This window comes from Eucyclogobius newberryi, unplaced genomic scaffold (assembly GCF_026437365.1).
Source record: "Eucyclogobius newberryi isolate DKJ021-1_F unplaced genomic scaffold, fEucNew1.0.hap1 SCAF_1, whole genome shotgun sequence".
NCBI classification, from domain to species: Eukaryota; Metazoa; Chordata; class Actinopteri; order Gobiiformes; family Gobiidae; genus Eucyclogobius; species Eucyclogobius newberryi.
This window is the reverse complement of record NW_027315723.1, coordinates 20,599,157-20,614,224: the sequence shown is the minus strand read 5'-3', so window position 1 is coordinate 20,614,224 and position 15,068 is coordinate 20,599,157.

The following is a 15,068-nucleotide window of genomic DNA, read 5'->3' as shown; positions in this document are numbered from 1 at the left end:
AATTACCTGGTTTATGGTTAATCCCTCTGTAATTACTGAGTCTATCCACATGAAACGGAAAATGGACACAAAGTTCAACATCTTCGGAAAATATAAATAGAATAAATATAAAATAAATATAAAAATATAAAATAAATATAAAATAAATATAAAATAAATATAAAATAAATAAAATAAATAAAATAAATAAAATAAATAAAATAAATAAAATAAATAAAATAAATAAAATAAATAAAATAAATAAAAATAAATAAAAATAAAAATAAATACATTAATACTGGTGTTGTTTTCAGGTTTATTTTTGTCAGTTTTATTTAGTTCCATTTAGTTTTTGTGTATGAATGTCAAGTGTGAGGTGGAAAGAAAAGACAGATTTTTGTTTGGTTGGTTGTTTTCTGATTGTATTGTTGTGGTATTTTCATTTTGGTAATATTTTGGTAATATTTTATTGTCGTTAATAAAAAATAAAAAGGTTTTAACCTTTTTCCCTAACTAACAGAATAAAAACCTAGTGACCCACTTTATGAAATTAGTTACCTTGTACGGGTCAGTCCTTGTCTCGTGTTGCATGAGAAAGTCTGAAAAGTCCCAGGAAAAGGGGTTCGTTTTTTTTTATTTTTTTACTTAAAAGGTGGTATGGACGATTTTTTTCAGCAAATTTTGTATCATATTTCCTCGTGGCGTGGATAAATCATTTGTCCTGCCACGTATCAATCATAAAACGCACCTACCGCTCACCTGCAGCCGCGTGCGGTTCGTCCCCACGTTTCCGCGTGCCTAAGCGTATGGATCTATCATAATATAGTTCCCTCAATGTACAGGGCAAAATGAAGACGGAGAAAGACAGTTCGAGCTGACGCAGAAGTGGACAGAAATCTACGGGAGACGAGCGATGCAATGCGCTCCGTTGCGCTAATAAACAAAAGCACGTGTGTGTTGTATCAGTCCGCACGGGGGAGTGCACATGCGCACTTCCGCCTGCGTTCTCAAATCGCCGAAAAATCGTCCATACCGCCTTTAATTATTTCTGCCACAAACAAAAACACAAGTCGTATTTAACATAGGCGTACAGAAAGAAAGTGATGTTAACGCACATTAGTCTATAATAGTCAAATAAAGCTTTATTTATAGGCAGAGAAGAGAGTTGAAAAAGACTTTCAGCATTAACAGTTTGGAGAATAAGTGGGTGTTTTATATGTATTTGGAGGGACTAGACTACGCTGCACATTTTAGAACCAATGGTACAAACAAACACAAGTGAAGGTGTTTTTGTCAAATGTGTTGCATAACACAAGTTTCCTTTCTCTGACCGAGCAACAAAATTGTATTGCTGTGTTTTTGTCAAATAAACCATAAAACACTCTTGGCATTAAATCAATACAGCAGACCACAATATATATAACATTAGCATCACAATATATATCAATATTCAGATATTTTAGCAAATCCCTAGCATCCAGCATGAAAACAGAATCAACAAAATCACAAAATAAGCGGTTTACTGACATTAACAATTAATTAAACATGTGTAAATGCATTTATATTAAAGATTCACACCATTATTCAAGTAATTCTTTTAAGACATATTAAAGTGCGACTCCTACTTGAGCACATTAACTGCCTTTTAACTGCTCCGACGTGGGCTTTATGCGTGTCATTACAGACTGCAGCCTCGTTGCCGACTGCGCCGAGTGGAAACAAAGCCCGACAGCTCGTTGTGTGGACACGGCGGGTTAAGTCGAGCAGAATTAATGACGCTGTATATCAAATGATTGCGGGCGATCAACCCCCCACTAAACCGGGGCAACAATCCCTCTCTCGGCGCTTCACCCGCCGCTGCGCACTGAGATAAGGCACCCGGAGTCAGGCGGGTGACGCAGGTCGGGAGAACACATAATATTCCGCTTTTCATGAATAACTGATGCCTCCGGAGCGGAATAATGCTGTTAAATGACCTAAATGGTGATTGTATAACATGGCTGCCGACGTGTACGATGAGCAACCGTGTCCTTTATGTTGTTGTCGTGTTACAATAATATTGCGTGTACTTTTTTATATATACAGAGAGGCAGCACTGTCCAGCTACAGTTTTTTTCAGTCAGAAATGGGTATATTTATTTTTTTGGCTGTTTTTGTTTTGTCTTGTTTGTTTATTTTTATTTATATTTATTTAATTGATTTAGTGTATTCATTCATTTAATTTTTTTTTTTTTTTTATTTGTTTTAATTTGTATTTATTTATTTTTTATTTATTACCATTTTATAGTTTTACGTTTTCATGGTTTTGCTCTGATTTGACTTTACAAGTTTTATCATTTTGGGACTAGTTAATCAAATTTAGCACTTTTTTTTGGTTTGTGTTTGTGCAACACTTTGAAAACTGTTTATAAAATGTGCAATATAAATAAAGTGCATTTGAAGCGTTTAAAAACATACAGAAAATTGTGCCATGGGGAAATATTTGGTTGTAAATTATTTCGACCGCCTCTTATGTTGTAAACTGTTTATTCTGTGTTTGGTCTCTAAGGCTTTTCGAGTGGAAGAAAACAAGTCAAATGACCTAAAGTACCACCTCAGAAAATATCTACTTTATACTCGGAACAGAACCAAACAATTCATATACAAGTTCAAAACCCAAATAACGACAAAAATGTGGATTAAATTGATTGTAAATCCAGCAAATGTTTGAATTGCAGCTTAATCCTTGTGTTAAAGAGTAAAAAACACTGATACAAACGATCATTTGACTGAGAAAATGGAGAAAATTGACTTGAGTGATTTGTATTAAAATGTCATATTTTTAAGAGAAGCTGCCTAATCTGGGAACAAAAGTCACACTTGAGCTCATCTTTCTTTTATCAGTTCAATATGCACCAATCAAAAATGTCTGGTTATCTTGTCAAATTTAAAAAAAATTTATGAAAAAAGGAACACATTGCATTTATGTTCTGGCCGTCTGATTATACTTTTTGAGGCGAGTTAAACGAGAAAACAGGACGAGTATGACGAGCGTTTTAAAATAACGATTGCAGCAGACGTTAATAGAGTTTAATCTCTTACCTTTGGTATCTGTTAGAGGGAGCTGCTCATCACAGGCCTAATGAGATCTATGGAGCGTCTTCACCTGCAGAAACAATAACGCCTCGTTAATAACGCTTTAAAAAAATTATAATTTGTGAAAAATCAACTCCCAGAAGTCTCGCTTTTGCCATCTGTTGTGGGAGCGAAAAACTGAGATGAGTAATTGTTAAAAAAGCATATTTAAGTCGGTTATTTTCAGCATCAAGAGTGTTTTGTGTGAGAAGAAGAGAGACTGGGAAAACGATAATGATAAATGTCCAATCAAGTGTCCGGACAGGGCTTGGAATGTTCCAGAGCCTGGCATTAAACATGGCATTAAACATGGCATTAAACATGGCATTAAGTGTCTTGGAAAACATGTATCGTCAGTGTGAGCGTGGGGCGTCTTCTCCGCAGATCTGACCCGTTTCCGTGCGCGTGATAGATAGATACAGGAAATGCAATACTGCGGAACATTCCAGGCAACATGTCAGTGAAGTAAAAACAAGATTCACAAACTAGGAACTTTATTTGGTGAAAAGATGCAACATGAAACAACAAATATAATAAGAAAAATAAAAATAATAAAAAGAAGAAAAAGAAGAAAAAGAAAAAATAATAAAAAGAAGAAAAAAAATAACAAGTATAGGAATAATAAAAAGACTAAGAATAATAGGAATAATGAGAATATTAAGAATAATTTTGGTTATTTTAAAATCACAATATTGATTAAAAAAAGCAACTTAAAATTGCCTCGACTTTGCAGCGCTGACAATCCCGAGCAACGAGCTCCGGATTTGTTTTCACTCGAGCCAAAATAATCCTCTGTGTATCGCTGTTTAAGAAAAAGTGGAGCACGGCGTTAAGCACAGAGCGGATGATCGGGGAGCGTCTGAGCGATGGCGTCTCTAGTGCGCGAGGAGAAACATCACGGCAAAATCTATGAACGCCTCTAAATACAACGGGTAAGTGAGAGGGGAAAACAATTAGAACCTAGTTAAATGTCGATTACGCATACGTCTGCTTTACAATTGACCCGGCTATAATTACTTGAGTAACTTTTAAATAAATACCACTCGCACTCCGACTCGTGAGAATAAGTTTATCCATCTTTGTGCGTTTCTACCCACGTCTGCAGAGGAGAAAACAAAACCCAAATGACAATTATATGTGTGTATGTTAATTATAATTAAGAGAGATGAGAGAGAGGAGAGAGAGGAGAGTGGAGAGAGAGAGGAGAGTGGGGAGAGAGAGAGAGAGAGAGGAGAGTGGGGAGAGTGAGGGGAGAGAAGAGAGAGAGAGAGAGGCGAGAGAGAGGCGAGAGAGAGAGAGGCGAGAGAGAGGGGAGAGAGAGGGGAGAGAGATGAGAGAGAGGGGAGAGAGAGGAGAGTGGGGAGAGAGAGAGAGAGAGAGGAGAGTGGGGAGAGTGAGGGGAGAGAAGAGAGAGAGAGAGAGGCGAGAGAGAGGCGAGAGAGAGAGAGGCGAGAGAGAGGGGAGAGAGGAGAGAGAGAGGGAGGGGAGAGAGAGGAGAGTGAGGGGAGAGAGAGGGGGAGGAGAGAGAGGAGAGACGATGGGGCGATGACACTTCAGAAGGATTCATTGTGGAGCGCACAACAGCGGTGGTGTTTGTGGAGCTCTGGCGGCGTCGTGGCACCGACTGAGACTGTCCATCGAGTCAGATCACAAAAGTGCACAAATAATCACCTTTATGACAAAACTGACTATTTTAATCAGTTATTTTTACTCTAAACGATACACTCAATATTAATTGAGTGTATAGTTTAGAGTAAAAAGAACTGATTAAAATAGTTGATTAATTAAATTACTTCAAAATTTGGGCTTCATATTTTTTCTCATATTGACTGAAGTAAAATGTGACTTTTCATAATAATTTCATGAACATAATCTATTCAGACCTTAAATCATTTAACACAAATAATAATCACATTTCTTTCTCTAAAATCTGACTTCTGCCCAAACCACTTATTTTTATTGGACTCTCGATTCATAAACCCTTCCAAAGAATTGACGATCTTTCAATTACTTGTCCAGCCCCATTCAAAACATTCACATCATTATCTAAACTCACATAAATTGCTAGTTTCAAATTTATATATTAATAATTTATAGAAATTTGCCGACTGTCATTTCACGCGTTATACTTTTTTTTTGCATATACACTATTGTTCCTCTCAAAAATGCAGAAAGACGTAACAAGAAATTACAAAAGCTGCAATTTTTTTTTTTTAAATGTAATCGAAAAGAAAGTTGCCAAAATGTCCTAATTATGTCACATAAAAACTGGTCAACCTGACGTGTAGATCATAGTTTGTCAGGTCAGTCTTTTAGTCAATTGTCCTGGACGCACTTAAACGCATCGTGTGTCGTTTACATGTCAAACTTTGTACATAATGAGTGTCAATACAAATGTTATCACAATTCAAAAAAAAAAATCGACATTGTTCAGCTCTACTTACAAGTGTACTTTTATTGTATCATATATACATTTATTTTTTGACTGTTGCTTCTACTATTTCTAAAGCTTATTTGAGATATACGTATGAAATGTATTTAAAAAAATTGCACTTTTCTGGGTGATTTTTCCACGTTTTATCTCTCCACACGATCAGACAAACTGCACCCCTGAGTAGTACTTTAGAAAAACGCCCGCCCGCATAAATATACATAGAACTTTTGCAATGGTACATGTTTTTCACCCGCAGACGTTAAAGCACGGATCAGCGGAAACGGGGCAAAAGTGCTAAAAGTAAAATGTTATCGAACGGCCATTCATCAGGTTTCGCTGACTGAGAGAATACATCACGGCGGCCTAATAGTCTGTCGAACGCCGTTTTGACTGGATGTTCGCTTTTACGGTGAAAAACGGTACGAGCGTGTCACACTGTAGCTGTAGGAGAGACGGATTTCCATTGTGATGATGGCGCGGGAAGAGAAGCTGCTGCCTCGTCACATCTGCGAGCACGTGGCTCCACTTACAGAGGTAATATATTCACTTTATGCAGTTTAAAGGAGGCGAGAAACATATGTGAAGCACGAGATCAGCAAATACCTCGACTAATGTGCATCCGTCGTGAAGGACCTGGAATTGGCGTGCTCCTGAAGGGCGTGTCGGTGAAAGGAGAATGAAATGCATATACAAATACATTTTTGTATCGCAAAAGCTGGAATACAAAAGCCCTTTTTTATGACGAATGCATCGCATTTGAGAGAAATTGCGTCGCATTTTGCGATGCGATACCGCTTATTCTGAACCCTGCACTATAACCCGCTAAAATCGCTGTCTTTCCCCTCCTCGCGCCGCCTCGCATCACAGCACTCGTTTTGTCAGTGATCTGCAAATAAAAGTGCAGTTTGAAGTTGTTTAAATGACGATTTGTGATATTAAGTTCGGGAGCAGGACCACACCCCTTTCTGTGGCTACACTAGTTAAGCATCCAAGTTATACACACCGGCGTTCATGACTTCGTGCCCCTCCGCAGTAAACACTTTGAATCGTAGCCGGGGTCGTGGTCCTCACTAGTGAAAAGGCTTTTTGAGGCGTACGTCGACCTGAAGTCTAACAGAGGCTCGTTCCTGTGGCGCTTGTGTAACTGAATCCCGATTGTTCAGCTACAGACGGAACGCGACTAAAGGCCGTGCTGCTGATTAGCAATCGCAACATTCTCTAATACATATAGTTGCCAGCAGAGGGCGACAAGTAAAGCAAGCATCTTTGCGAACCTTTTGTACCCACGGAGACAGTTTCATACCTTCATACGGTCAATATTAGATTATTCTGATGACAATATTCAAACGATCGAATGGCAGTTTAGATGAAATGTGCTAAAATGTGTAAAATCTTGGTAGAAGTAGCACAAAAACTGAAAGGACTGTCAATCCACAGCAGCTCTTTTTGCAGCATCTAATAATACATGTTACTCAATATCCCAACCTTTAAACCATAAGTGTTTTGAAGGTATTTTAAAAAGCCCCCGAAATATTATGGAACCAATAATCACCGCCTTTTGCGCGAGTGTAATAAATCTTCAAATTGAAAAGATTGGTGTGACATTTGCGATAAAGAGTTAGTCATTTTGTTCCAGTACTTTTAGCGTTGATAAGGAAATTAGCCCTACACAAAGAAGCGCTCTTTCCTGCAAAAATAAAAGAAGAAATAGTTCTAAGCCAATTATTGTAAACTTGTCAAAATGAAGCCGGCGATTAATCATCTGCGTAATTATCAATTGATTGAGGCTGTAGCGGTCTCGCTGGTGAAAAAAAACACTTAGAATGCGTAATACATCAATTTTAAATGGTATTTCTTAATCAGAATTCGCTGCAATCAGCACAGACTAATTAGGGCCTGAGAGATAGAGGCCGTGCATCACTAATCACACTGGACTAGCAGCACTTTGGATCTGGGCCTGTCACTTTAGACTCGCCACAATGGAACCAAATTGCTAAACTGTGCATTTAAAAAGAGACAAAGCAGGGTTTATACTCGCTTTTCAAGTACTTTTAGACACTGTTGTATTGGAAAGAAAAAACGTTGACCCATATTTTCATTACGTATTGTTTTTGTTAATTGAAGTTTACTTTTTCAACTTAAAATAGAAATGAATTGGTTGAATAAACAGAATATAATGAAATGGAGAAAGGCAAAAGACTAGTTAAAATGTGTGTTATTGAGCTGTAGGTGTCACTTTTGCACGTTTAAAACACAGCCAAACAATCACAACCGAACCCGTCTCACACCGAGGACACGTCATATCAGAGCTTTTCATCTGGCGACCCGAAATGAGGAGCTCGTTCCGCTTTCTGCGACTTTTACATCCAGGAACCCTTTCGGAAATGTGAATAAATCAGCGTCACATCAGGTAATATAGATATGTTCATGCTCGACAGTGGGTTTTTTAGGAAATATTCACGCCAAAACCCTTGAGGAGAACATTGTGTAAGAACAAAACAGATCCTTTTCAGCTCTGAAGAAGTGAACAAGTTTACTCAAACGTGACGGAAATAGAATGCAACACGCCATTTTCGATACAGAAATAATACTAGAACAGGGTTGAAATGTCATGAAAGGCACCTTAAAAACTGTCGGGCTGGAACTGGTTGTCTCCTGAAAGTATTCTGTCCGCGAGTGTAACGAGCGCAGGAATGAAAAAGGCTTATCTTTGCGGGAGAAATGGAAATGTCGACTCGGGAAGGCTCTGGAAAAAAACACGGCGACGACAAAAGCCATCTTTACAAAAGCACCTGCAGCAGCGAATTAACATCGTGGAACATTTTATGGCAGGAAAACACCGGCGAGTCTTTGAATGCGACACAGACGGAGGGACAACAACTACCGTACTACTGTTCCTCTGACAAAATCTACTTTTACAACTTTCACACCGCGTTGTCTTTTTGTACCGTAACGTTGACGACGAACGATTTCATGTGTAAAATCATTGCCAATCATTAGAAAAACAGTCTGAACCCGCATACTTTACCCTCAATTTTAAAACGGATTTTGCTGGCGTCGATCTGTGCGAATCCCATTCGACTGTGACCATTTGCCGAATGTCTACACCCACTCTCTCTGTTGCTCTGTCCCCATTTCACACTTCAGCTGTCCGGTCCAATAATGCCTTCAAAGAAGGAGAATCTAAAATTGAAAAGATTGCATTCGGATTTGAAAATTGATAAAAATGTGACCAACTTTGGACTTCATGGGACTCTTTTTGTCATTATTTGTTGGAAGTCTTCTGTTTTTTTATTTATGTCTGTTCTCTCGCTCTTAGCCTTGTTTTCTTTCAACGCGTATGTGTTTTTAAATGTGTTACTGTGAAGTAAGAAGAGGAGCTTCCTGCTTTTCAGAACGTAAATGTAGCTAAATGTAGACAAATATCAGGGCTATAAAGACGTTCTTGCATCAACTGATCGATCTTGCATCTCTCGAATCACGTGTCTGACCCAAATTCGAGTATCTTTACAATTATAAAAATCTTTAAAAAGCGACGATTCACTCCAAATCTACAGCCATAACCCTCTCCTTCCGATCGTGCTCTACATAAACACTCAATAATCACGACAAAAGAACGATCAGGCGAATAAAAACGTTGCTCGACCTAAGACGCCGATCGACTAAACAATCAAAACAGCAAAACCCTTCGGCGACCTCTCCCTCATCCGCTCATCACAACACCGCTCCGCCCGTCATCTGTTCGACATAAAGAGTAAGACTGAGTAAGCGCCTCTCGTGTCCAGCGCGATCCCGGCCTCCGTCGTCTTCGCTCGGCGTTTTCCATTAGCCCCGCGTTGCTCGGCCGACCCGCTGCCTCCGTAACTGAACGTGGCACGCTGCGATATTTCCACGTCGAGTCTGTTCCCGCCTCTACAGCTGGACCGTCGTGACAACCTCACTTTTTCTCTCCCTTTCCCCCCGAGCAAATAAAAGCAAGCCGTTTTCATTTCGGAGACACACTTGATTACCAAACACAATTAATGGCCCACGTCATTTTACTATCGCAGGTATTTAAACAAAAGAAAAACTGCCGGCGGATGGAATTAATCAATGCCGTGTGAGTGCGCGCCGCGTTAGGCTTTTGGGAGCGCGCCAGTGTTTTCTTAGCGAGATGCACAAGGTTGTAAATAAATACAGTGGGGTGTCATTGCATATGCACGCCGCGGCCACTCTGAAAACAAGATTAACGACGCTCTCGGCTCAAACGCGACCCTTCAGCCTGTACGTTTGGAGCATGTGCTTATGTATACTTGCGTTCACATAACCATTTCCATAGTAATATCTCGGGGATAAATGGTTTTACGTTGCACCATTATAACAGGGACAGATGTCTTTAAGTTACATAAAAGCTAGAACACAACAAGCAATTCATCACATTTTAATCAAGCTTGAGCTGGTTTAACCGAGGGATCCACAGCTATTGTTATTAGCCTTTAAACATGCTCTTGTGCTGTTTTTTTGGCATCTCATGTTTAGCACTTCAATATATATCAATTAACTGAAAGCATACACTTTATAACTGAGGCAATCCCTCATCGGGAATTGTGTTAGCAGTCCATCTACAGGCAGGAGAGGGAATTACCACAGGGAAACAAACAAAAGCTAGCTTGGATACTAATTTAAGCACGCAGTTGTATTGGACATAGTTTAAGAGTCAGGCCATGATTTATGGGCTTGAAAACAACTCGAGTTCAGATTTGTACCTTTGACGTAAAACAAAGGACATTTGTAACCGGGTGTGAGGAGATAAGAGGACTTATTAAACAAGCGTGAACAAAGCAACACTTGCATAATATGTGTCCTTTAAATGTGGATAATTAAAAGTCTGTATTATATGTTCAGCAAATGATTATTGAAACCCATTTGTTTTTTAATTAAAACTCAAGACCGATCAATCATCACTGGGGTTGTCACAGTATAGAATTTAATCATGATATATTGACAAATAACAAAACTAAAGTGAAAAAAAATCCTTAGTTTCTTTTCATGACCAGCTGAATGCAAAGGGAAAATTATTATGATATAAAGAGCCACATAAAAGCACTAAACATGTAGGTGTACTTTTTTGGAATACAGATTTAATTGAAACATAATTCTGCTTCTAAAACAGTCAGGATCATCCATTTTTAGGTCTTACAATCTCATTATGATCTGAATAATCACGATTATCGACTAACCTAATAATCCTGACATCGCGTTGTGGCATGTCGTACTTGAAGCATTTCTATTTAAGTTTTTATTGACAAGTCCAAAACGAGAAAAACTCAAACTAATGAGTAGAGTTGTTACATTTCCTCAGAGGTGAAAGGGGCTGAGCGCAGGTAACTTTAGACGAATGTGTTTGTGAGGCTCTTTGTTTCCTCCGGGCTCATTCACTCCCTCATAAATGATTACGTAACAGAGGTTTGTGAAAGCCGATGCCATGTACGCTGCGTAATGGCCCATGTCAACACTACACAAGCCTGTACATTTTATTATGGATGATGCTTATTCCAAAGTGAAGTTAAGATAGTAAAACACACCTTATTAAAATGACGGAGGATCGTAAGAGGCCACCAGGGGAGCAGTGGCTGTCAGCCAAGCACACAGTAGAAATGTGCCTATAGCTGCCCAGCTATTGGGCATAAACATGAGTCTACGTGTAAACCAGATGGGAAGGGGCACATGTTCGGGCCATTGTTGTCCGAGCAACAGCCCTTTGTCTTTGCCCAACCTGCCCCTCCCGGGGAAAATGATTTTACTATTTAATAGTTGCTCAAACTGATTTTTTAATTGAATATTGTACCGTTAGCAACCATTTGAGAGTATCTTAGTCCGCTCTTTGGTTTTACTCTGCTTTTTTATCCCCAAACTATATCTGGAGTCATGCAGCAGCACATAAAGCGCTTCAAACTTCAGCCCCAGGATTTTAGTCAAACAGTTTGCCTCTGTTCAAGTTCCATATGAAACTGTATGGCTTTCTTTGTTTGAAGTAGGCCTACTTATGAAGTTATTAATCTGGAGTAGTGCTCTCCTGTGACAGAGGCAGTGGGCGCTTATGCCAGGGCACGGAGCGAGCCGACAGAATAAAGCACGGCAAACATTCCCCCAAACCACACACCTTTATCATTTATCCATAAGCCACCACAGGTTAATAAGCAGAACGAATATAAGCCCATAATTAACAGTAGGAGTTTGTTCTCTTCAAACCTTAAATGCCTTTTAAACTTCCCCTGAAAACAGACATGTCAGTTTTACACAGAATCTAGACACGCCCGAGTGTTTTTGTCACAGTGATATGTAAAATAACCAAGCCCACCAAAAGCACTGAGCTGAGATTCAAGGTCTGGATAACCAAAGGTATAAAAGTGTTTTACCAAAATGTAAAAAGTAAACCAAATGAAAAGCTTTGATCTGTTGAAAGATCATTTGACTTGGACAAACAGGACTTTTATAGGTATTTCCCAAAATAAGAGCAATAACCAACAGAACCTTCTGATTTTAAAGGAATAGAAAACAGAACTTTCAAGGGGAAGAATATCTAAATAACAATGCCTATGTAATCTTGACAACCATTTAATTCATATATTAAACATAAATGCGAAGAGGTTTGTTTTGACTGACAAAGAATGGGAAAGTGTATGTACATCTTAAAAAGTGAACCACAAAATCATATGTCCAGAGGTAATGCTCAACACCATGTCAAAGTGTTGGTTGCCAGGAGGCCCACCGTAACCATTTTGTCCTGTCGGTTACAATATCAGTCGTGTCCAATTACCGTATTTTCAGGACTATAAATCGCACCTTTTTTAAAGTTTTGCCCAGGGTGCGACTTATACTTACATTTATACTTATATACTTATACTCAGGAGTGACTTATATCTGATATAATTTGTTATTTTCACACTTGCAACCACATTTCATACTTCAGTGCAACTTTTATATGTTTTTTTCTTCTCTATTATGCATTTTTTGGCTGGTGCGACTTAAATTCCGGTGCGACTTATAGTCTGGAAGATACAGTACGTTCGGCCTTGAAAATGGACGAGTTTGACAAACCCTGGACTTATGTTGACCAGTGTGTGCTAAAGGTGGGCTCCTGCGGTGAAACAGCCTGGATCTGTCCGGGTCCCACTTCCTGCAGGCGCTATGCTGCTTAGAAAGGATGTTTGTAGTCGGGGTGGTACATTTTGGAGACCGTGGTAGATTTATCCTCCGATTATATCCAGAATTACACCACCGTGAAGTGCAACAATAAACGAGGGTTCTGTGTGGTTTACATTGGAAGGCGGAGACAATGTGGGGCGCTGACTGAATTGGCAAACTGGACCTTATTAAGGATTATTTAGACTTGCGCATGAAACTGTGTCTGGATTGGGACATTGTCATCTGTTTTATGTGAGGCTATTTCTGATGCTTTCTGTTGCTAAAAAAGCTTTAATTACTCATTATTTGTAGCCGTCCCCCGCACACTTTTACATCACATTCAACTTCATCCCGAGTATGAACACGCCTCCATAACACTTATATGAGCAGGAACTGTGCAACATCTGTCAAAATAAAACGCAATAGGTTTGTTATATTCCATCATCAATGTGCAGGTTATTGATAGAAACCTAGTTGGCATTTTTGGAGGTTAAAGCAACAGCCGTCTAAAATGCCACTGTCATATGATAATACAGCCTTCTCTTCTGTTACCCAGTGCATTACATGGTTACGTCAGTACATGGCTACCAACAGGAGCAGTGATGGAGGCGCAGGAGAGGAGAGCTAAGGGAAGTAGGACGGAAGTTTACCTAAAAAAGGAAAACTAAGGAAAAAGAAAAGAAAACAGTCTTCAAATGAATCAAATGATTCTTGTGTTATGGTGGCTATAAGCAGAGAACATCTTCCAGTTGATGTGGTTTTCAGTAATACCCAAGAGGTTGGGAAGTTTACTGACGAAATGGTTGGAAAGTGATATTGTGATAATTGAATGTAAATTTAAGCTACAACTGGAAAGGGCTTTAAATGTTGTGGTTATGAACATGGACAGTAACTCATTAATGTGAGATGTGACCAAGAGCTCTCGTTCAAATTACATTTAAATCAAGCCTGTTAAACAACCTATTTGCATCTGTGTAATATACTAAAGCTAAAATCAGTAAGATCTTGCCTAAAGCGATGCTTTTGTTACATCTAGATTAGACTACTCTAACTCTCTGCACGCAGCGTGTCCTAAAAGCTGCATAAAAGCCATCAAGTGGTCCAAAACGCAGCAGCAAGATTACGAACAGGAACTAAAAGAAGAGAGCACATTACGCAGGTGCTGGAGTCTCTTCACTGGCTCCTGTCGAGTTTAGAATCAAATTTAAAATCCTCCTCCAGACCTACAAAGCCATAAATGACATGGCCCCATCCTACCTCAAAGATGATATAGAACCATATCATCCAAACAGAGCTCTTCGCTCTCAGAATGCTGGCCTTCTGGTGGTCTCAGAGTCTCTAAAAGCAGAGTAGGAGGTAGTGCGTTTAGCTCCCAAGCTCCTGTGTTATGGAATCAGCTCCTGTCCATGTTAAAGAGGCCGACACAGTCTCTTCATTTCAGAATCAGAAAGGGGTTTACTGCCATCAGTGAACAGAATACACACACTAGGAACATGTTTTGGCATTAAGGTGCAACATAGAGGAATAATTATAATAGCAAAATTTATCAAAGAGGGAATGCATACAATTTTGAATTTACAAATAAAATAAAATAGACTTCTTCTGAATATTTACACAATGGTCGAAATAGTGACAAGAAAATGACCAGTGGTTCCACTGGTGGTAACCAATGGTTATTGGTTTGAATAGTGTGGTGGTAGTAATATTTAAATGTTCAACTGCTTAGGGAAAGAAACTAATCTAAGAAACCCATCTTGGGGGGAAGGATGAACAGAGCTTAAAAATAGCTTTGAAATGGCTTAGGAACAGAAATATAAACCTACAGTTTCAGCTACGCTGCCCTAGGAGAAAGTATGGGGGAAGTATGGCAGCTTGAGCACTATCCTCTGCTTCTGACTACTTATTCTATCAACGATATTTAATATTTTATAGTTAACCTGGGTCTGTTCATTGCTGTTCCCATGTTTTTCTCCTTCTTCCACTCCCCTCGTGGAGTGGTTCTGTTTCAGACACTGCTGATGCTGAGCTGTAGATCTGAAGGAACGCGCTCTACTCCAGATGAACGGTTCTTCATCTGCTTGGATGAACTGTCCTGCTTGATGAACCCCCTCTCTCTGTTCCTGAGTGGCTCTGACTCACCAGTCTATCAGCGGATTAATTTGCTAATTTTCTCACTGTCGCCCTTCGAGGAAGCTGCCGTTGTGATTTTGAGTGTTACAAAAATAAATTGAATTGAACCGATTAGATGTTTGTTGTCGATTAGATGTTAGATGAAGGGGGTGATTAGCAGACTCACTGTTTCTTCATTCATTCATTCATTTTCTACCGCTTGTTCCCTTTCGGGGTCGCGGGTGACTGGTGCCTATCCCAGTGA